Below are 20,727 nucleotides of genomic sequence, written 5' to 3' on the forward strand. Positions count from 1 at the left end.
GATGTGTAAAAAGTGGACGCTGTCTGCCGTGATGTATAAAAAGTGGACGCTGTCTGCCGTAATGTGTAAAAAGTGGACACTGTCTGTCGTAATGTGTAAAAAGGGGGATGCTGTCTGCCGTAATGTGTAAAAAGTGGACGCTGTCTGCCGTAATGTGTAAAAAGGGGGACGTTGTCTGCCGTAATGTGTAACAAGGGGGACGCTGTCTGCCGTAATGTGTAACAAGGGGGACGCTGTCTGCCGTAATGTGTAAAAAGGGGGACTGTCTGCCGTAATGTGTAAAAAGGGGGACTGTCTGCCGTAATGTGTAAAAAGGGGGCGCTGTCTGCCGTAATGTGTAAAAAGTGGACTCTGCCGTAATGTGTAAAAGGGGCTTTACCTGGTGTAGTGGCGCTACTGTGTGGCGTAATTTGAATAATGGAGACTACTGTGCACCGTAATCTGAATTGTTATTATTGTGTGGCCACACCTCTTCCCTATGAAGCCACGCCCCTATATTTTTTGCGCGCGCCTATGGTGCGCACTGCCCCTATTTTGCATAATGTGGTGGTGGTGGTGGTGGGGGGCGCCGGTGTCATTTCTTGCACACAGCGCTAAAATTTCTAGTTACGGCACTGCACCATGTGATCATTTTTGGTTGAGGTACAGAATTCCCAAACACAGATTTGTGTCTCCATGGGTTAAGTGCTAAATCTCCCCCCCATTTCAGTATTTTACCTAGATCAGTTTGAAAAAATTAAATAAAAATTGATCATCAATGATGAATGAATAAAGAAGGAGGATGTATTAGCTAAAGCAAAGCTTCCCATACTCCGCTATTAAAGTCCAGGTTTTAAGGATATCCATGATGGAGCACATGTGACATAATTATTATTATTATTATTATTATTTTAATCCTGAGGTGCGTGGCTTCATCAACCAGTGTCTTGTGCAAAACGTGCTGGGGGCGTAGGACTTTGGACCCTCTCCAAAAGGAGAAGGGCCCGTTACTCCCCGACCCCTCAGAGCCAAAAGGCCTACTGAGGGGAAAAAGGGTCTGTGGGTCCCTCCTTGCCGAAGCGCAGAGGGACCCTCGGGTTATCCCCAGAGATGGCCGGAGCTTCCCCCTGGGGATCGAAACAACTTCTAGTCCTCCCCAAAAGGATAGGGCCTCGGCAACTAGGGGAGAGGCTGGCCCATAAGGGTCTCACCTAAACCCCGAAACAAAAATGTGACTCACACACAAAAAGGTGAAGTAAGTGCATGTGTGACATAATTAATACCTCAGACAATTTGACTTAACCGTCTTGCCCAGAGTTCGCTCGCCATGCAAGGGGACCCGGTACACTAATTGGGGTTCTGTGCGCTCTGATAGAGAAAATGACACAAAAAACAATAAAAAAATGTTGTCAACCTTTTTTTGTGTCAACCATTTCCCGTGACAGTCTTTTCATGTGTCAACCTTTTGTACCTGTTGACCTTTTCCTGTATCGACCAGTCATAGCTCGACATTTTGTCCATATTGACCTTTTGTCAGTGTCGACCTATGTGTCAACCATATGGGGCCGACCTAATGACTGTTGATCTAAACATTGTAGATCTTCTATACCAGACCCGACCTAAACCAGGAAACAGAGTGATAATGGGCAAAGTAATAAGTGGTTATTTTTTTTTATGATCATATATCAAGACAGAGAGCTATGCAGGTATGTATGTGTAGCAATGAGCTCCTTTCTATAGACTGCTATCAGTCATGCCATTTGTTTAACGATTTTATAAATAGATTTATTTATATCCAATCTAGATTGTTACCACCACACTTAGAGAATCTGTTTAACTGAGGGTCTCAGAATATACATGCTTTAAAGTTCAGGCATAAGTATATTATCCACGTTTTTTACTGCAATTGTATTCTGATCCTCATATCAAAGACGACCTACTGGTTGACACTCGTTTGTATTGTACTAGGCAATAATGGTGACAGCGGGTCACAACAAACAAATGGCCACAAATTTGCAGAACAAAGCCACCCTGACCCATTAAACATTGCAGGGTCAACAACACGCTCTGACAGTGGAGGAAGTGCACAGGGATTTCTCATCACTTGCATCTGTGCAGTTGTTCTTCTTACAGCTTCCTTTAAAACTATGGAGGAGGTGGTGCTGCTGGCACCCACTGCACGGGGGAAGTGGCAGAGAGGAGGAAAACTACAGACAGCAGGATTAAAAATAAAACCAAGAAGGAATTGGGAGGAGGAGTTGGCAGAAGGATTGAGCGGGAGGGGAAGAGGCCATGATCCGGATAATGATCTCATGGCCCGGCTGCCAACGAGAGTTGCAGCCCCTGTGAGTGACGGCGCGTCTGCAGCAGTGACAGGCAGGCACGGGGTGGTCAAAAGGTGGCACTGGCCAGTCACAGGGAGAGCAGCAGCAGCGCTAGCATCGTCTTCATCACTCCTCCTCTCATACTAGTGACACAGGGAGGACAGTGATACCACATCTCCCTGGAAGGACAGGAGAGACCGGCAGCAGCTGCAGACCGCGGTAATCCCATGCATTTACACCTTCTCTTCCATTGTGGTGAAGGCGAGCGTGCGTGTGTACGTGTGTGTGTGTGTGTGGTAGCATCACTTGTGCTACCTTTTGTTGTAATGTGCCTTACCAGGCTTCCACTCTCCCACCCAGCCAGCCGGCACTGTGTGTGGTGATATACTCAGCTGGCTGCTCTTATTCCTGTTGCAGTCTGAGCTCTCTCCCACAGTCAGTTGGGGCTGGCTGGGTGCTGTAGTGCATCTCTGTTAACTTGAGCAGTGCAGGGGGCCATGGTAATATATGCTGCTGCATTGCTTTCAACTTTGGCCGCTGTATATGGCAGATTGTGCCTGGCATTATTTGTGATTACGCCTGTGTGTGAGCATGGAGGGAGGGGGCTCAGCAATGTACACGGCTCAGGCTGGAGCAGCAGATTGCACATGCACTCCCGGGGGTAGAGACCTGGAGATCGCACACGCAGATTCTGCCAATGAAGTTTCCATAGGGGAGAGTGAAGTTGGCAGATCACGTCCAATCATGATTCCTATTATTTATCACGCTGTAACTAATGGAGGAGCAGCTGCTGTCACTGCTGCTGCTGTGCATCCACACTCTGTACGTCACTGTATAAACCTCTCTCTCCTGAGTGGATTCCACTCACACATGGATCTGGCTGTACTTTGCTGACCATATGTAACCTAGCTTTAAGTTAAACATGTAATTACATTGTAAGATGAAATAAGGATGTTAAATCATTTGACAGCCTTATTTCATTACTGTTTAGTTGTACTTATCCTTTGCCTACTACAGGTTCTGATATATAATTGGGACTGGAATGTGGGAATGCTTTGTGTGGGGATATGTTATGTCACAGGGTGAGACTATACACACTAGTGCTGCAGCCGGCTGTGCATACAGTGATCTGACATCTTCCTACATTCATGTACAGTAGCACCTCACACAGTACCCCTAGCGGGATGTGTTTTAGTGTATTTTTAATAAAGAGGATTCATTTGGATCATGTAAATGTGTGGTAGTGCCTATATATACTTACTGCATCTACTAAGTGTGATGATAATGCATATGCTGTTCCTGGAGGGACACAGCTTCATATTAATAATGATGATAGATCAGATAAGAATACGCTGTAACATTATGGATGTCTAAATGGTAACTAGTATTGCACTTGTGAGTATAGTATCAGTTTCATTGTGAGGGGTGTCTGTGTATGAGCTGTGTGTAGCAGGATGGCAACAGCCAATAGCAAGTGGATATTTAATATCATAAAATGTTTCTACTGGATACATGACAACCTACGCCTTCCTATTGGCTGGGGGAGCACGGGCCCCATGAATCATTAGCAGCCAGCGTGCCATGGTACTACACCCTCTGTGCTACTGCCAACCTGGTGGGAGTGATGCGTCTCTGTACCGTACTAATAACAGAGTGGCGTGTTTCTGCGTATAATATATATATGGGATTCGGGGAAATCCGGACCATATAGATACGTATGGAACAGCTTTCCATCGGGTACAGCAAGGCAGTCACAGCTTTTATCCTTAGGTAACCTTGGGTGTTTCATGTAAGTAAGTGGAGTCCATGGTAACAGAAGATGTTGAGATGCCTGGTATTTGGGACGAGGTTGCCTATCTTGCCTGACCTTGTGCCATGCTCCGTGTGCGGATCTTGCCCTGTGCCTTGTTTTACGTAAAAAAACAAAAATAATTATGTAGGATAATATTAGTGTATACAGCTGCTCCCTCCATCCTGCCGGCACATGGCTGCACCCTCCTCACTGCATTAGCAGCTATTACTGGTAAACACGTTTTAAAAAGTGCATGTACATGTAATGGTCGGTGCAAGTTCTGGGCCCCCTGAGGTGAGCAGAAGGTGCTTCAAAACATCAGTGATCTTGTCTGGAATATGTAGTATAGTAATGGAACACTAATGGAACAGTTTACCTAATAAAAACAAGTTTACAGATGTTCTGATAATTTATGCTCACCCCAGGGGGCTCCATGGTCTGAACATGAACCGTGATTGGCATATTATATATTCGGGTGTAGTAGTAGAGTAGTACAGTAGTGAGACTGATTGCACTGATTGTGTGTGTATATATGTGTGTGTGTGTCTGTCTGTCTGTCTGTCTGTCTGTCTGTCTGTCTGTCTGTCTGTCTGTCTATCTATCTATCTATCTATCTCTGCATGCTCGTCCGTATGTATGTGGTATGTAAGTAGTGTATGTGTGTGACTGTACACTAGGGGGGCAGTAGGCCTGCTGCATGCATTTGCTGAGCGGAGCAGCAGCAGCAGAATCAGGAAGTCAGGCGGCGGCAGCAGCAGCAGCACACAGACATGTTGGATCACGATGACATGACGGAGGGGAGGAGGAGGAGGGACAGGAACAGGGCCTGAAGCTGTTACCTCCAGCGCACTCTCAGAGCGCACATACCCCCCACACACCCGCCGCCGGGGCTGCTGAGCAGGTAAGTGGCCGCCTCCACCCCCAGCCACCCCTGGGTAGCGTCCCACTGTCGCCCTGGCCCAGCCGCGCAGTTTCCCTATCTGGTCCCGGGCACAGCTGCCATCGATCGGGTGTAAAAACTTTCCTGAGAGGGAGCAGCCGTGTCTCCCCCCGTGCTTAACGCCAGTACAGGCGGGTGAGTGTAGGAAGTGTCCCCCTCCCCGGTTGTATCTGAGGCTGGGGTCTGCCCCCCCTCCATCTCCGGCCATTGATTCTGGGTATGGGGGAGCGGGGCTGTGCACAGGAATGCCGCCTGTACCCCCCGCTGCCTGTGCCGCTGCATTCCTGCACTACTTCCCGGCTCTTTCTAGAGAGATTGGTAGCAGCTGCTGATGTAGCGGGGTGCGGGGCTGTGTGCGGCCCGGGGTGCTAGCTGGGCCACCGCCGCTGTGACATGTGTTCCTGGGAGCTACATGTATGCCTGCTGTGCTTATATGTTGTGTGTGTCAGGCAGCTCGACACAAGCTCAGAGAGTGCAGTGTGCAGCCCAGGCTAGCAGCCACATTGTAAGTACAGTGCTGGGGTGCTGTGGCCTTGCATGTAAGCCTAATAGAGTAGGCATGCAACGAGCATTATTATGTAGAACTATAATAACTTTGGTGGAGAGTGCTCTACATCCAAGAGCTTGCACTGGTAACATGTTGGCATTGTGTATATACAAAAAACTGAGTTTGTGACTCCTTTCTTGGCACTTAGGAAATAATCGTAGATACATGTATTTTGTTAATAGCTTGCTGCAAATTAAATGAGTGTTGTTTTGTATGTAATTGCTTACCTAGGCGTCCTATTTGGTTCTAAGGGGTCTATTCATGTAAGAATGCAATGTTTATGTTTAACTTATCACTATACATCGCATTCTTATTTCAGGGTTTTTTTCAGATTTTTAACGCAATTCATTAATACCTACCAGTTCCCTGATGCCATGCGGTATCCGGCTGTTCCGCGATCCCGGCTTCCCCAGTCTTCTCTCTTCATACCGCGGCTGGGATCTTCTGCACATGCGCAGTGTCCCCCCCTGCCTCCAGGTGTCATCTGCGCATGCGCTGGGGAAACGAGACCTCCAGCGGCGGGCAAGGGCAGCAAGGAGGAGGTGACCCGGCATATGCAAATACATATGCCCTGTGCTCCTCTGATTGGCTCTTGTCACGGAAGGGGGCGGGGAGAAGGCAGGAGATGGACGTCTTCACTGCTCTTCTCCTGTACAAGCCTCCCCATCGCCTGTCTGAGATGGCGATGGGGTTTTGCGAAGGGTAACGGAAAGCTGGGCTTTCCGTTCCTACATGAATTGCAGTCACCATACAAACGTATGGTGATGCGATTCAGCCACAGAGCGGGGGTGCCGCTGGGGAAGTCAGGGACTTCTCCACGGTAACCTGCTCTGTGAATTGCGGTAAGCAGAGAAAAGCCCTGTTTACCGCAAAACAGGGCTTTTCTCTGCTGCATGAATAGACCCCTAAATGAGAACTGAAATAATTGTAGGACTATTAATAGGTTGTAGTGCTAGGTATTTTACATCGGACCGTGACCTTTTAATGTAATTCCAGCAAAATGTGGGGTTGCTGCTATAGGCTAGCATAAAGGTAATCTCTCACAGGAGCTTGCAGTCTGTTAGAAGTAATAGGCTATGTAGATACAGGCACATGTAACATGAGGCATTGTGACGTGTGACCCACACCTGGACTTTGATTGGTCAGCCCTGTTTCTGTGGTGCCAGGTCAGGCAGAGCAGATTTAGGGGGACATGTACTAAGCAGTGATAAAAGTGAAGAAGTGGGCCACTGCAACCAATCGGCTGCTCTGTATACCTTTATAGTATGCAAATTATAACTGTTAAGTCAATGCTGATTGGTTGCCATGGTCAACTTCTCCACTGTTTTCACTGCTTAGTACATCTCCCCCTTAGGCCTGATCATTAATAAGCCCCAAATGGGCAACTGAATTGAGGGCATATGCCACTTTGCATATTCTAGCTGGAAGTTAGTGTCTGTAAGTTAGAGGTCTATTTACTAAGCGTTGGGGGGAGAAAAAGTACCAGCCCATTGGCTTCTGTCATGTTACAGGCTGTGTTTAAAGAATAACAGTTAGGAGCTGGTTGGTTGGTACTTTATCTCAAGGGCTTCAGCTGGGTACACACTAGACGATGTGCCAGGCACATCGTCTAATGTGTACCGGCAATCACGTGCTCCCGTGGGTTGCTTGCTGGGTCGTCCTGTCGGGCATGCTGCATTGTTTAATATGTACTCAGCCTTAGTAAATAGACCCCTTGATTAGTTATGAATTACAACGGTTTTTGGCTTTTCAAAAATGTAAGACCATCTTATGTAATATTTCAGAACTTTGTTATATTTATCCATTGGTGCTGCCAGCAAGTAAGCCACAATTCTTAACCTTCCGTCAGGCTGGGACTCTCGGGTTCAGGCGCAGTGCGCCTGTTAGAAAATCGTCATTAGCACCCTAATTAACTCAATTCTTACGCTCTTAAAGTGATCAGTGACCTTCATTAGAACGTACAAAGAGAGAAATCGTAGGTTTTTACGGGCCATTTCAGAAGAAAATCTGAAGCAAAAAAGAGAAAACACGAACATAAGTATGTTTCGGCGCAGTGTGCCTGAGAGGCCACCCTGGACAAACCTACATATTGCCGCAAAATATCCACAACCTTTGTCATTTTCATTCATAACATGAGCAAAATAAACAATTAATAGATGAAAATAAAAGGAAAAACGAACCTTCAAAAGTTGGAGGAGTTTGGGCGCAGTGTGCCTGAGAGGCCAAGAGGGTCACTACTGCACTCCGCGCAGGCGGTGTGAAAACTGACTAGGGGGATTTCGAACATCACCAAGAGATAAGGTACTAGGAGGGGCAGGCCCCTGAGCCCCCTTGGGGCGGAGAGGGGAGCGAGAACAGCTTTGCGGCGCCTGTCAGGCCAGCTGCGCCTGACTGAGGGTTAAACCTGTGGGATGTGTGGCAAACTAGAGTCACCATTAACTTATTATCAATATTACCATATCTGTGCAATAATAACAAGGTCATACAAGTTACAATAATTACATACAGGTGGGTGATAACTTATATTTTAGCCATTTAGGGGGGATATTTCTCAAAGCTTGGAGAAATATAATTCACCAACCACTCGGCTCCTAAGGGCGGCTACATATCTGAGGGACGGCCAATTATCCTGATGGGCCGAATTCCCTTCGGTCTGGGCCATGCCCTATTGGCCGTATACACCAGGAATATTTAAGCCAATCAGCTCCCAACTATCATTTTTCAAACACATGACAGTTATGAGCTGATTGATTGGAGCACCATTTATCATTTGTAATGAGTAATAACAAGAATTTCACTTGTTGTTAAATCTTCCCCACAGCCAGTAAACTGATGGGAGTTTATTGGTTGGTACTTTGCGCCCCATGTACTAAGGGAAGATAAGGGGGCCTAATGAAAAAGACAGAGGAAATCCCTGTACATACCGCTTCTCGATATGTACTAAACTGAAGAGTTTCCTCTGCCTGCTGGCACTAGGAGTAGGCTAGATTATTGTGCTGCCATAGGCATCTATGGTAGCCCTAAAAGGTGGGCTAAGTGACCCAGCTATTACTAAGGAGATAGGTCATTAACCATCAGATGTCTTCCTCACTGCCGTCTTTCTCACCTGTAGTAGCCGATGTCTGCCTCTCAGTGATGTAGCAGGAAGTGAGCTCTCTGTCACTGGCTGGGTGTCAATAAAGTTTTGAAAGAAAAAAAAACTAATTGGCAGTCCTTGCTGCAGCTGCACAGTGGAGAGGGTGAGTCCACAGTCTCTGATGTCTTCGTCGCGGGGAGGACTTAACGCTCACTCTCCTCTGCAGTACACAGCGCGTTAGCCACCTCCTGCTTCGCAGTGATAAGAGGCGAGGCAGGAGTAGTTTTTTCCCCCCAAAATATTTACGCTAAGGTTTGACCCACACTTAAGAGGCCATCCATATAACACCTACCCCGAGTGCACAAGGCCCCATCTATCCTGGAAAATCAAATAAAAAATTAAAAGTATCTATATAAATAATTTAAAAGCGATAGGGGTCTCCTCTGGTGCAAAAGAGTAAAGAAGTGTTAATTGTACTAACAACCAATGTATTTTCTTATATCCAGGCTGATGATGGATTGTTTTGTTTTGTTATACCTCTGGCTTTCAAAGTTTGGTATCCTACTGTGCTAACCACAGACTAGAAGTCTCCATTATTATATCTGTTGTAGGGCAGAGGATAAGAAATAAACACATTTGCAGTATGTAGAATATTAAGCTTAACAGAGGCACAGTATCACTAGTTTGTGGATCAAAAGTCAGCGTACAGTATAAATATTTTCCTGTTCGTACCATTCATGCAGCTTCCTGAACTGTTTACAACTAGTATAAGGAAAATGTATGGTTCCTGTATAGTACAGGAGCCAAAGAGAAAAAGAAGAAAGACTACAAGTCTCTTCTGGGGCACACTTTTGTTGTGAATTATGTAATATTTAAAATATAACATTTATTAGTATTCCTCAAAAATAAGGGGCTATAAGGCAAAAAGGAACTGAAAAATGATAAAGATATTTTCAATTTATCGAAAGGTTAATCTATCTGATTTGAGCATAGTTGATTGTATAAGGTGATACAAATCAAACTGACTGGCTCCGTTTGGCAAAAATAATAAGATTTTACTCACCGGTAAATCTATTTCTCGTAGTCCGTAGTGGATGCTGGGAACTCCGTAAGGACCATGGGGAATAGACGGGCTCCGCAGGAGACTGGGCACTCTATAAGAAAGATTTGGTACTATCTGGTGTGCACTGGCTCCTCCCTCTATGCCCCTCCTCCAGACCTCAGTTAGGATACTGTGCCCGGAAGAGCTGACACAATAAGGAAGGATGTTGAATCCCGGGTAAGACTCATACCAGCCACACCAATCACACCGTATAACTCGTGATACTATACCCAGTTAACAGTATGAAATACAACTGAGCCTCTCAACAGATGGCTCGACAATAACCCTTTAGTTAGTCAATAACTATATACAAGTATTGCAGACAATCCGCACTTGGGATGGGCGCCCAGCATCCACTACGGACTACGAGAAATAGATTTACCGGTGAGTAAAATCTTTTCTCTAACGTCCTAAGTGGATGCTGGGGACTCCGTAAGGACCATGGGGAATAGCGGCTCCGCAGGAGACTGGGCACATCTAAAGAAAGCTTTAGGACTAACTGGTGTGCACTGGCTCCTCCCCCTATGACCCTCCTCCAAGCCTCAGTTAGATTTCTGTGCCCGACGAGAAGGGTGCACACTAGGGGCTCTCCTGAGCTTCTTAGTGAAAGTTTTAGTTTAGGTTTGTTATTTTCAGTGAGACCTGCTGGCAACAGGCTCACTGCATCGAGGGACTAAGGGGAGAAGAAGCGAACTCACCTGCGTGCAGAGTGGATTGGGCTTCTTGGCTACTGGACATTAGCTCCAGAGGGACGATCACAGGCCCAGCCTGGATGGGTCCCGGAGCCGCGCCGCCGGCCCCCTTACAGAGCCAGAAGAGCGAAGAGGTCCGGAAAAATCGGCGGCAGAAGACGTTCCTGTCTTCAATAAGGTAGCGCACAGCACTGCAGCTGTGCGCCATTGCTCTCAGCACACTTCATACTCCGGTCACTGAGGGTGCTGGGCGCTGGGGGGGGGGGCGCCCTGAGACGCAATAAAACATGATAAAAATACCTTACATGGCAAAAAATACATCACATATAGCTCCTGGGCTATATGGATGCATTTAACCCCTGCCAGAATATACAGAAAAACGGGAGATAAGGCCGCCGAAAAGGGGGCGGAGCCTATCTCCTCAGCACACTGGCGCCATTTTCCCTCACAGCTCAGTTGGAGGGAAGCTCCCTGGCTCTTCCCTGCAGTCACTACACTACAGAAAGGGTTAAAAAAAGAGAGGGGGGCACTAATTAGGCGCAGTATTAAAACATACAGCAGCTATAAGGGGAAAAACACTTATATAAGGTTATCCCTGTATATATATATATAGCGCTCTGGTGTGTGCTGGCATACTCTCCCTCTGTCTCCCCAAAGGGCTAGTGGGGTCCTGTCCTCTATCAGAGCATTCCCTGTGTGTGTGCTGTGTGTCGGTACGTTTGTGTCGACATGTATGAGGAGAAAAATGATGTGGAGATGGAGCAGAGTGTCTGTAACAGTGATGTCACCACCTAGGGGGTCGACACCTGAGTGGATGTACTGTTGAAAATTACGTGACAGTGTCAGCTCTGTATAAAAAAACAGTGGTTGACATGAGACAGCCGGCTACTCAGCTTGTGCCTGTCCAGACGTCTCATAGGCCGTCAGGGGCTCTAAAGCGCCCGTTACCTCAGATGGCAGATACAGACGCCGACACGGATACTGACTCCTGTGTCGACGGTGAAGAGACAACCGTGATTTCCAGTAGGGCCACACGTTACATGATTGAGACAATGGAAAATGTTTTATACATTTCTGATAATACGAGTACCACCAAAAAGGGGTATTATGTTCGGTGAGGGAAAAACTACCTGTAGTTTTCCTGAATCTGAGAAATAAAATGAGGTGTGTGATGATGCGTGGGTTTCCCCCCGATAACAATTGATAATTTCTTAAAAAGTATTGGTGTATACCCTTTCCCGCCAGAGGTTAGGGTGCGTTGGGAAACACCCCCTAGGGGGGATAAGGCGCTCACACGCTTGTAAGAACAAGGGCTCTACCCTCTCATGAGATGGCCGCCCTTAAGGATCCTGCTGATAGAAAGCAGGAGGGTATCCAAAAATGTATTCACACACATACTGGTGTTATACTGCGACCAGCAATCGCCTCAGCCTGGAGGTGCAGTGCTGGGTTGGCATGGTCGGATTCCCTGACTGGAAATATTGATATCCTAGATAAGGATAGTATATTATTGCCTATAGAGCATTTAAAAGATGCATTTCTATATATGCATGATGCACAGCGGAATATTTGCCGACTGGCATCAAGTATAAGTGCGTTGTCCAATTCTACCAGTAAAATGGTCAGGTGATGCGGATTCCAAACGGCATTTGGAAGTATTGCCTTTGAAAAGGGACATTTGGGGTCGGTCTTTTAGACCTGGTGGCCACGGCAACAACTGGGAAATCCACGTTTGTACCCCAGGTCGCCTCTCAAAATAAGACGCCGTATTATCAGGCGCAGTCCTTTGTTGGCAAGCGGACAAAAGGTTCCTCTTTTCTGCTCGTGACAGAGGGAGAGGAAAAAGGCTGAAGAGATTAGCCAGTTCCCAGGAACAGAAACCCTTTCCCGCCTCTGCCAAGCCCTCAGTATGACGCTAGGGCCTTACAAGCTCAGGCACGGTGGGGGCCCGTTCTCAATGAATTTCAGTGCGCAGTGGGCTCACTCGCAAGTAGACCCCTGGATCCTTCAGGTAATATCTCAAGGGTACATATTGGAATTCGAGACGTCTCCCCCTCGCCGTTTCCAAAAGTCTGCTTTACCGACGTCTCCCTCTGACAGGGAGGCAGTTTTGGAAGCCATTCACAAGCTGTATTCCCAGCAGGTGATAATCAAGGTACCCCTCCTGCAACAGGGAACGGGGTATTATTCCACACTATTGTGGTACCGAAGCCAGACGGCTCGGTGAGACCGATTCTAAATCTAAAATCTAAAATCTTTGAACACTTACATACAGAGGTTCAAATTCAAGATTGAGTCACTCAGTGCAGTGATTGCGAACCTGGAAGAAGGGGACTACATGATGTCTCGGGACATCAAGGATGCTTACCTTCATGTCAAAATTTACCCTTCTCACCAAGGGTACCTCAGGTTATGGTACAGAACTGTCACTATCACTTCAGACGCTGCCGTAGGGATGGTCCACGGCACCCCGGGTCTTTACCAAGGTAATGGCCGAAATGATATCCCTTCGAAGGAAGGGAATTTTAGTTATCCCTTACTTGGACGATTCCCTGATAAGGGTAAGATCCAGGGAACAGTTGGAAGTCGGTGTAGCACTATCTCAGGTAGTGTTGCGGCAGCACGATTGGATTCTCAATATTCCAAAATCGCAGCTGGTTCCGACGACTTGTCTTCTGTTTCCTAGGGATGTTCCTGGACACAGTCCAGAAAAAAGGTGTTTCTCCCGGAAGAGAAAGCCAGGGAGTTATCCGAGCTAGTCAGGGACCTCCTAAAACCGAACCAAGTCTCAGTGCAATGCACAAGGGTTCTGGGTAAAAATGGTGGCTTCCTACGACGCAATCCCATTCGTTAGATTCCACGCAAGAACTTTCCAGTGGAACCTACTGGACAAATGGTCCGGGTCGCATTTTCAGATGCATCAGCGGATAACCCTGTCACCAAGGACAAGGGTATCCATCCTGTGGTGGTTGCAGAGTGCTCATCTTCTAGAGGGCCGCAGATTCGGCATTCAGGACTGGGTCCTGGTGACCACGGATGCCAGCCTGCGAGGCTGGGGAGCAGTCACACAGGGAAGGAATATCCAGGGCTTAGGGTCAAGCCTGGATACATCACTTCACATAAATATCCTGAAGCTAAGGGCCATTTACAATGCTCTAAGCTTAGCAAGACCTCTGCTTCAAGGTCAGCCGGTGTTGATCCAGTCGGACAACATCATGGCAGTCACCCACGTAAACAGACAAGGTGGCACAAGAAGCAGGAGGGCAATGGCAGAAGCTGCAGGGATTCTTCGCTGGGCGGAAAATCATGTGATAGCACTGTCAACAGTATTCATTCCGGGAGTGGACAACTGGGAAGCAGACTTCCTCAGCACGACCTCCACCCGGGAGAGTGGGGACTTCACCCAGAAGTCGTCCACATGATTAAAAAAACTCGACAGGTATTGCGCCAGGTCAAGAGACCCTCAGGCAATAGTTGTAGACGCTCTGGTAACACCGTGGGTGTACCAGTCAGTGTATGTGTTCCCTCCTCTGCCTCTCATACCCAAGGTACTGAGATTGATAAGATGGAGAGGAGAAAGCACTATATTCGTGGCTCCGGATTGGCCAAGAAGGACTTGGTAACCGGAACTTCAAGAGATGCTCACGGAGGATCCGTGGCCTCTACCTCTAAGAAGGGACCTGCTCCAGCAAGGACCCTGTCTGTTCCAAGACTTACCGCGGCTGCGTTTGACGGCATGCCGGTTGAACACCGGATCCTGAAGGAAAAAAGGCATTCCGGATGAAGTCATCCATATCCTGATCTAAAGCCAGGAAGGATGTAACCGCAAAAACATTATCACCGCAATTGGCGAAAATATGTTGCATAGTGCGAGGCCAGTAAGGCCCGACGGAGGAAATTCAACTGGGTCGATTCCTACATTTCCTGCAAACAGGAGTGTCTATGGGCCTGAAATTGGGGTCCATTAAGGTTCAGATTTCGGCCCTGTCAATTTTCTTCCAAAAAAGAACTAGCTTCAGTCCCTGAAGTTTAGACGTTTGTAAAAGGGGTACTGCATATACAGCCTCCTTTTGTGCCTCCAGTGGCAATTTGGGATCTCAATGTAGTTTGGGTTCCAAAAGTCACATTGGTTTGAACCACTTAAATCTGTGGAGTTAAAATATCTCACATGGAAAGTGGTCATGCTGTTGGCCCTGGCCTGGGCCAGGCGCGTGTCAGAATTGGCGGCTTTATCCTGTAAAAGCCCTTATCTGATTTTCCATTCGGACAGGGCGGAATTGAGGACTTGTCCTCAGTTTCTCCCTAAGGTGGTTCCAGCGTTTTCACCTGAACCAACCTATTGTGGTGCCTGCGGCTACTAGGGACTTGGAGGAATCCAAGTTGCTGGATGTTGTCAGGGCCCTGAAAATATTTCCAGGACGGCTGGAGTCAGGAAATCTGACTCGCTGTTTATCCTGTATGCACCCAACAAGCTGGGTGCTCCTGCTTCTAAGCAGACTATTGCTCGTTGGATTTGTAGTACAATTCAGCTTGCACATTCTGTGGCAGGCCTGCCACAGCTAAAATCTGTAAAAGCCCGTTCCACAAGGAAAGTGGGCTCATCTTGGGCGGCTGCCCGAGGGGTCTCGGCTTTACAACTTTGCCGAGCAGCTACTTGGTCAGGGGCAAACACGTTTGCTAAATTCTACAAATTTGATACCCTGGCTGAGGAGGACCTGGAGTTCTCTCATTCGGTGCTGCAGAGTCATCCGCACTCTCCCGCCCGTTTGGGAGCTTTGGTATAATCCCCATGGTCCTTACGGAGTCCCCAGCATCCACTTAGGACGTTAGAGAAATTAAGAATTTACTTACCGATGATTCTATTTCTCATAGTCCGTAGTGGATGCTGGGCGCCCATCCCAAGTGCGGATTGTCTGCAATACTTGTACATAGTTATTGTTACAAAAATCGGGTTATTATTGTTGGGAGCCATCTTTTCAGAGGCTCCTCTGTTATCATACTGTTAACTGGGTTCAGATCACAAGTTATACGGTGTGATTGGTGTGGCTGGTATGAGTCTTACCCGGGATTCAAAATCCTTCCTTATTGTGTACGCTCGTCCGGGCACAGTATCCTAACTGAGGCTTGGAGGAGGGTCATAGGGGGAGGAGCCAGTGCACACCAGTTAGTCCTAAAGCTTTCTTTAGACGTGCCCAGTCTCCTGCGGAGCCGCTATTCCCCATGGTCCTTACGGAGTCCCCAGCATCCACTACGGACTATGAGAAATAGAATTACCGGTGAGTAAATTCTTATTTTCTCTGACGTCCTAGTGGATGCTGGGAACTCCGTAAGGACCATGGGGATTATACCAAAGCTCCCAAACGGGCGGGAGAGTGCGGATGACTCTGCAGCACCGAATGAGAGAACTCAAGGTCCTCCTCAGCCAGGGTATCAAATTTGTAGAATTTAGCAAACGTGTTTGCCCCTGACCAAGTTGCAGCTCGGCAAAGTTGTAAAGCCGAGACCCCTCGGGCAGCCGCCCAAGATGAGCCCACCTTCCTCGTGGAATGGGCTTTTACTGATTTTGGATGCGGTAATCCAGCCGCAGAATGCGCCAGCTGAATTGTGCTACAAATCCAGCGAGCAATAGTCTGCTTAGAAGCAGGAGCACCTATTTTGTTGGGTGCATACAGGATAAATAGCGAGTCAGTCTTCCTGACTCCAGCCGTCCTGGAAACATAAATTTTCAAGGCCCTGACTACGTCCAGTAACTTGGAATCCTCCAAGTCCCTAGTAGCCGCAGGCACAACGATAGGTTGGTTCAAGTGAAAAGCTGATACCACCTTAGGGAGAAACTGGGGACAAGTCCTCAATTCTGCCCTATCCATATGGAAAATCAGATAAGGGCTTTTACATGACAAAGCCGCCAATTCTGACACACGCCTGGCCGAAGCCAAGGCCAATAACATGACCACTTTCCACGCGAGATATTTCAGATCCACAGTTTTAAGTGGTTCAAACCAATGTGATTTTAGGAAACTCAACACCACATTGAGATCCTAAGGTGCCACAGGAGGCACGAAAGGGGGCTGAATATGAAGCACTCCCTTTACAAAAGTCTGAACTTCAGGCAGAGAAGCCAGTTCTTTCTGGAAGAAAATCGACAGAGCCGAAATCTGGACCTTAATGGAACCCAATTTTAGGCCCATAGTCACTCCTGACTGTAGGAAGTGCAGAAAACGACCCAGCTGAAATTCCTCTGTTGGGGCCTTCCTGGCCTCACACCACGCAACATATTGCCGCCAAATACGGTGATAATGGTTTGCGGTTACTTCTTTCCTGGCTTTTATGAGCGTAGGAATGACTTCCTCCGGAATGCCCTTTTCCTTTAGGATCCGGAATTCAACCGCCATGCCGTCAAACGCAGCCGCGGTAAGTCTTGGAACAGACAGGGCCCCTGCTGTAGCAGATCCTGTCTGAGCGGTAGAGGCCATGGGTCCTCTGATATCATTTCTTGAAGTTCTGGGTACCAAGCTCTTCTTGGCCAATCCGGAACCACGAGTATCGTTCTTACTCCCCGCCTTCTTATTATTCTCAATACCTTTGGTATGAGAGGCAGAGGAGGGAACACATAAACCGACTGGTACACCCACGGTGTCACTAGCGCGTCCACCGCTATCGCCTGAGGGTCCCTTGACCTGGCGCAATATCTCTTTAGCTTTTTGTTGAGGCGGGACGCCATCATGTCCACCTGTGGCCTTTCCAAACGGTTTACCAACAGTAGGAAGACTTCTGGATGAAGTCCCCACTCTCCCGGGTGTAGGTCATGTCTGCTGAGGAAGTCTGCTTCCCAGTTGTCCACTCCCGGAATGAACACTGCCGACAGTGCTATTATGTGATTTTCCGCCCATCGGAGAATCCTTGTGGCTTCTGCCATCGCCATCCTGCTTCTTGTGCCGCCCTGTCGGTTTACATGGGCGACTGCCGTGATGTTGTCTGACTGAATCAGTACCGGCTGGTTTTGAAGCAGGGGTTTTGCCTGACTTAGGGCATTGTAAATGGCCCTTAGTTCCAGAATATTTATGTGCAGGGAAGTCTCCTGACTTGACCATAGTCCTTGGAAGTTTCTTCCCTGTGTGACTGCTCCCCAGCCTCGAAAACTGGCATCCGTGGTCACCAGGACCCAGTCCTGTATGCCGAATCTGCGGCCCTCTAGAAGATGAGCACTCTGCAGCCACCACAGTAGAGACACCCTGGTCCTTGGAGACAGGGTTATCAGTTGATGCATCTGAAGATGCGATCCCGACCACTTGTCCAAGAGGTCCCACTGGAAGGTCCTTGCATGGAACCTGCCAAATGGAATTGCTTCGTATGAAGCCACCATTTTTCCCAGGACTCGTGTGCAGTGATGCACCGATACCCGTTTTGGTTTCAGGAGGTCTCTGACTAGAGATGACAGCTCCTAGGCTTTCTCCTGCGGGAGAAACACTTTTTTCTGTTCTGTGTCCAAAATCATCCCCAGGAACAGTAAGCGAGTGGAAGGAACCAGTTGTGACTTCGGAATGTTTAGAATCCAGCCATGCTGTTGTAGCACATCCCGAGATAGTGCTACTCCGACCAGTAACTGCTCCCTGGACCTCGCCTTTATAAGGAGATCGTCCAAGTACGGGATAATTAAAACTCCCTTTTTTCGAAGGAGTATCATCATTTCTGCCATTACCTTGGTAAACATCCTCGGTGCCGTGGACAGTCCAAACGGTAGTGTCTGGAATTGGTAATGGCAATCCTGTACCACAAATCTTAGGTACTCCTGGTGAGGAAGGTAAATGGGGACATGCAGGTAAGCATCCTTGATGTCCAGGGATACCATGTAATCCCCCTCGTCCAGGCTTGCTATAACCGCCCTGAGCGATTCCATCTTGAACTTGAATTTTTTTATGTATGTGTTCAAGGATTTCAAATTTAAAATGGGTCTCACCGAACCGTCCGGTTTCGGTACCACAAACAGTGTGGAATAGTAACCCCGTCCTAGTTGAAGTAGGGGTACCTTGACTATCACCTGCTGGGAATACAGCTTGTGAATGGCCTCTAGCACAGCCTCCCTGCCCGAGGGAGTTGTCGTTAAGGCCGATTTGAGGAAACGGCGGGGGGGAAGCGCCTCAAATTCCAGCTTGTACCCCTGAGATACTATTTGAAGGATACAGGGATCCACTCGTGAGCGAACCCACTGATCGCTGAAATTTTTGAGGCGGCCCCCCACTGTACCTGGCTCCGCCTGTGGAGCCCCACCGTCATGCGTCGGATTTGGAAGAAGCGGGGGAGGATTTTTGGTCCTGGGAACCTGCTGTGCGTTGCAGCTTTTTCCCCCTTCCTCTGCCTCTAGACAGAAAGGACCCGCCTGTTTTTCTGGGGTCGAAAGGACTGTACCTGGTAATACGGCGCTTTCTTAGGCTGTGAGGGGACATGGGGCAAAAATGCTGACTTCCCAGCTGTAGCTGTGGAAACAAGGTCTGAAAGACCATCCCCGAATAACTCCTCACCCTTATAAGGCAAAACTTCCAGGTGCCTTTTAGAATCTGCATCTCCTGTCCACTGCCGAGTCCATAAGCCTCTCCTAGCAGAAATGGACAATGCACTTATTCTAGATGCCAGCCGGCAGATCTCCCTCTGTGCATCTCTCATGTACAAGACTGAGTCTTTTATATGCTCTACGGTTAGCAATATAGTGTCCCTGTCTAGGGTGTCAATATTTTCCGACAGGGAATCTGACCAAGCAGCAGCAGCACTGCACATCCACGCTGAAGCAATAGCTGGTCTCAGTATAACACCAGTGTGTGTATATATAGACTTTAGGATAGTCTCCTGCTTTCTATCAGCAGGTTCCTTTAGGGCGGCCGTATCCGGAGACGGTAGTGCCACCTTTTTAGACAAACGTGTGAGCGCTTTATCCACCCTAGGGGGAGTTTCCCAACGTGACCTATCCTCTGGCGAGAAAGGGAACGCCATTAGTAATTTTTTTGAAATCACCAATTTTTTATCGGGGAAAGCCCACGCTTCTTCACACACTTCATTTAATTCTTCAGATGGGGGAAAAGCTATAGGTAGTTTTTTCTCCCCAAACATAATACCCTTTTTTGAGGTACCTGGGTTTATATCAGAAAGGTGTAATACCTCTTTCATTGCCTCAATCATGCAACGAATGGCCCTAGTGGACATTAAATTTGACTCATCGTCGTCGACACTGGTATCAGTATCCGTGTCGACATCTGTGTCTGCCATCTGAGGTAGACGGCGCTTTAGAGCCCCTGATGGCCTTTGAGTCGTCTGGGCAGGCACGAGCTGAGAAGCCGGCTGTCCCGCATTTGTCATGTCGTCAAATTTTTTATGTAAGGAGTCGACACTTGCACGTAATTCCTTCCATAAATCCATCCACTCAGGTGTCTGCACCGCAGGGGGTGACATCACATTTACAGGCATCTGCTCCGCCTCCACATAAGTCTCCTCATCAAACATGTCGACACAGCCGTACCGACACACCGCACACACACAGGGGATGCTCTTAAAGGAGACAGGACCCCACAAAAGCCCTTTGGGGAGACAGAGAGAGAGTATGCCAGCACACACCAGAGCGCTATAATAATGCAGGGACTAACTGAATTATGACCCTTTATAGCTGCTTATAGTATTAAACTGCGCCTAAATTTAGTGCCCCCCCCTCTTTTTTTACCCTTTCTGTAGTGTAGACTGCAGGGGAGAGTCAGTGAGCTTCCTTCCAGCGGAACTGTGAGGGAAAAATGTCGCCAGTGTGCTGAGGGAGATGGCTCCGCCCCTTTTTCGGCGGACTTTTCTCCCGCTATTTTTTGTATTCTGGCAGGGGTAATTACCACATATATAGCCTCTGGGGCTATATATTGTGGTTATTTTGCCAGCCAAGGTGTTTTTATTGCTGCTCAGGGCGCCCCCCCCCAGCGCCCTGCACCCTCAGTGACCGGAGTGTGAAGTGTGTAATGAGGAGCAATGGCGCACAGCTGCAGTGCTGTGCGCTACCTTGGTGAAGACTGAAGTCTTCTGCCGCCGATTTGCCGGACCATCTTCATGCTTCTGGCTCTGTAAGGGGGACGGCGGCGCGGCTCCGGGAACGAACACCAAGGACGGGTCCTGCGGTCGATCCCTCTGGAGCTAATGGTGTCCAGTAGCCTAAGAAGCCCAAGCTAGCTGCAAGCAGGTAGGTTCGCTTCTTCTCCCCTTAGTCCCTCGTTGCAGTGAGCCTGTTGCCTGCAGGTCTCACTGTAAAAT

The 20,727-nt window shown here is 48.1% G+C and overlaps 1 protein-coding gene across 6 annotated transcripts in view; it reads left to right on the plus strand.

Moving 5' to 3' along the window:
• The first annotated feature begins 2,248 nt into the window (after positions 1–2,248).
• SMARCA2 (SWI/SNF related, matrix associated, actin dependent regulator of chromatin, subfamily a, member 2) overlaps positions 2,249–20,727 on the plus strand; it is a 631,684-nt gene continuing 613,205 nt past the window's right edge. For 5 of the 6 annotated variants that reach the window (XM_063913943.1, XM_063913946.1, XM_063913948.1 and 2 more), the window contains exon 1: positions 4,821–4,996. The gene's annotated coding sequence lies outside the window, so the exon portion shown is untranslated. Of the gene's footprint in view, positions 2,523–4,820; positions 4,997–20,727 lie in introns of those variants that run through there. The other variant, XM_063913944.1, reaches the window with a different exon arrangement.

This window comes from Pseudophryne corroboree, chromosome 1 (assembly GCF_028390025.1).
Source record: "Pseudophryne corroboree isolate aPseCor3 chromosome 1, aPseCor3.hap2, whole genome shotgun sequence".
In the NCBI taxonomy this organism is placed as follows: Eukaryota; Metazoa; Chordata; class Amphibia; order Anura; family Myobatrachidae; genus Pseudophryne; species Pseudophryne corroboree.